Raw genomic sequence first — 2064 nt, 5'->3', positions numbered from 1 at the left:
TTTTTACTTCCTCTGGCAAATTCTTACTTGTCTTTCAAGACCTGGCTTCGCCATTCTCTCCTCTATGATATTTTCCTTGACTTCTGCAGTCAGTTAGCTGCTCCCTCCTCCAGGCTCCCATAAAGTCCTCTAAATGTTGGCTCTGTGGTTAGCCTTCCTTAGGCTTTGTTATCTAGCCCCAGAGCTTTAAATTCCAGCCAAATTTATATCTCCAGTGCAGACTCTTCATCTGCCTACTTGCAATATAAACTCAGATGTCTAATAGGCATCTCAAGATTGCCACCCGCACAAATCTGTTCCTCCCGTCTTCCCTATCTCAGGAAATAGTTCCACTATTCATCCAGTTGCCCAAACAGAAAACCCAAGCATCGTTCTTGTTGTCTCCTTTGTCCTCATCCTGGACCCCATTTCCAATTTGATTGCATGCCCTGTCAGCTCTGCTTCCAAAATATGTCTCCAGTCTATTTCACTCTCTTCTCTGCTGCCACCACCTTAAATCAAGCTATCATTGATTTCTTGTCTGGATTATTGCAACAGACGCCTAACTGTCCATCCTACACATAGCAGTCAGAGTGATGTTATAAAATCTTAATTCGGATTATGTCATTCTCTGGCTTAAAACCCTCCAGTGGTTTCCTATTGCACTTAGTATGAAATCCGGCTCTGCAAGCCCTGTATGATCCATCTCCTTCCCACCTCTGTCCTCCCTCCCTTCTTTCCACCTAACCTCCTTGCTCGCTGCAAATGGATTGATTCTGTGCACTTGTTACTCCTTCCCCAAGTGCTAATTCCCAGTATTTTGCTCATCCTTCAAGTCCTAGCTCCAGGGGCACCTTCTTCAAGAGGCCATCCTGGACCACTCTGTCTGAAATGGTCTGTCCCACTGCATCTCCCTTTAATACATCATTGTGTGTGTTTTCTTTAGAGTATTCATCATAATCCATAATCGTTTTGCATATTTAAGTATTGTCTCTGTCCATTAGAATATAAAGTCCATGGCAGGTGTGGTGGCTCATGCCTATAATCTCAACACTTTGGGAGGTTGAGATGGGAGGAGCTCTTGAGCCCAGGAGTTCGAGGCCAGCCTGGACAACATGTCAAGACCCTGTCTCTACAAAATTTTTTTTTTTTTAATTAGCTGGGCATGGCAGCATGCACTTGCAGTCCCAGCTACTCAGAAAGCAGAGGCAGAAAGATTGCTTGAGCCCATGAGGTCAAGGCTGCAGTGAGCCAAGATCATGCTATTGCACTCCAGCCTGGGTGACACACTGAGACCCCTACTCTTAAAAAAAAAAGAGTAAACTCTAAAAGAACAGGGATAGAGATCTTGTTTGTAGTGTTCACTGCTGTATCCCTGTGATCAGGCACAGGCGTGGCACCCCATAGGTACTCAGTAAATATTTGTGGTTTTGTTTTGTTTTGTGTTGTTTGTTTGTTGAGACAGGGTCTTACTCTGTCACCCAGGCTAGAGTGCAGTAGCATGAACACAGCTCACTGCAGCCTTGACCTCCTGGGCTCAAACAATCCTTCCACTTCAGTCTCTTGAGTAGCTGGGGCTATAGGTGTGCAGCATCACACCTGGCTAATTGAAAAGAATTTTCTTTTCTTTTTTTTTTTTTTTAGAGATGGGGTCTCCCTATGTTACCCAGGGTGATCCAGAACTCCTGGGCTCAAGTGATCCTCATGCCTCAGCCTCCCAGAGTGCTGGGATTACAGATGTGAGCCACCATGCCTGGCCTCTCAGCAAATATTTGTAAATGATTCCGTTTATTCATCCTTGATGGATGGATTATAATCTACATTGTAATCTGGTATTTGTGTGTCTGTTTCCCTACCTTCCTCATGAGTTTATACATTGCTCTGCATGTCTGAAGTCTGGTCCAGGCCTGGCACATAGGAGGCCAACTGTAAATGTCTGTGGAGTGGATGATGTGAAGTAAAAGGGGCAATCAAAGAAAGTGGGGGTGGGTGGTGGGAAAGCCCAGGAGAGAGCAGAGTTGAGAAAACTCAGGGGCTAAAGTAAATCCAGGCCAGAGAGGTGACGTGATTCATTCTGGCTCGTAC

This window comes from Mandrillus leucophaeus, unplaced genomic scaffold (genome assembly GCF_000951045.1).
Source record: "Mandrillus leucophaeus isolate KB7577 unplaced genomic scaffold, Mleu.le_1.0 Scaffold13, whole genome shotgun sequence".
In the NCBI taxonomy this organism is placed as follows: domain Eukaryota; kingdom Metazoa; phylum Chordata; class Mammalia; order Primates; family Cercopithecidae; genus Mandrillus; species Mandrillus leucophaeus.
Note: the sequence above shows the minus strand (reverse complement) of the source record.